Genomic DNA, 1403 nt, shown 5'->3' with positions numbered 1-1403 from the left:
TTGTTAAAAGATATTTTAGTTAATAAAATTTAATAAAAAAATTTTACTAAAGGATATTTTTGTAAAAAATAATTTATTTTTTCTTAAAAAATGGATAAAGTTAACACAAAAAATTTAAAATTGATTAAAGAAGAAATTTTTAAAATTAATAAAAAAGAGAGTGCATATTTTATAAATAGAGAAAAAGAATGTGTCATTTTATCATTTTTCAAAAAAGAGGAGTGGAATTTTTCAATATATATATATATTGTTTTTGGAGAGGGGAAAAAGTCTTTATTTGCATTATAGGTCAAGTCACTCAGGATGACTTTATCTCCATTTTCCCTTTCAATTCTCTTAAAAGGGAACTAATTAATCTTAGCCCAACTATTTAAAATAGCAAAATTTTTAAACCCAACGTCCTATTTAACGTTGCTTAGTTTACAAGAAAATTTCATAATTATATGCGACTTTTAAACCCTAGGCCACAACAAATAAATAACAAAAAGTTTATTTATTATATGCGAATAAGCTTGTAAATTATGAATATTGTAATAATAATTCTGAATTTTTTCGTTGTGTCAACTGCCGCTAAATTTTATTTAGCAATCGCCGTAAAAAAATGGTTGCTATCTACTGAATTTGGTGCAGTGAATGAGATCTTTGAAATAAATTAACTTTCATAACGTTTTCAATAAATAATGCTAGTTTTCTTATTGTTGATTGAAATTACCATTGTTCTTTATTGATAAGAACGAAAATGTTTGGTAACCAAAGAAAATCAGCAAAAAATAATCATAACTTATTTTATTTAGAATTCATTAATTGTTATGACAATTAATTAATGTTAAATAAGGCAAGTTCTGACTGATTTTTTTTGTCTAGCTAGCATTATCCTATAAGAATATAAGTTTAAATTTCAGTAGAGAAAAGTACTTGCCAAACAAAGCTCATTTTGTTATTCACATTCTCATATATATTTTTGTTGCACTGAGAAATTACCATCAAGTGAAAATTATTTAAGATTATTTCCTTTTAATAATTTACATTTTAAGCTACTCAATGCATGGAATTTTTTTATTACTTGATTTAAAATGCATCATGTGTATGTTTATAGAAATATAAAAAGAAATGCTCTCAAATAAATTATCCCTTCATTTCTTGCCTTTCTTAAAGAAATAAAAGAAGCCGTGATATGCGTCATATGATATATATGAATCTTTTTGTGAGATATATTTATTTTGACTATAAATTTCTTTAATAATATATATAGGCTTATTAATAATTATATATCATGACTAATGAAAAAGATTCGGACTCATCCAGCAGCAAGATTAATTAAATAATCACCTGTCTAATGATTCGTTTTACGGTAACTTCAAAGATGACATATGGTGAAGTCATAGTATATTTATTATTAAATT

The sequence above is a fragment of the Arachis ipaensis genome, chromosome B06 (genome assembly GCF_000816755.2).
Source record: "Arachis ipaensis cultivar K30076 chromosome B06, Araip1.1, whole genome shotgun sequence".
Classification (NCBI taxonomy): domain Eukaryota; kingdom Viridiplantae; phylum Streptophyta; class Magnoliopsida; order Fabales; family Fabaceae; genus Arachis; species Arachis ipaensis.
This window is presented reverse-complemented; position numbering follows the sequence as displayed.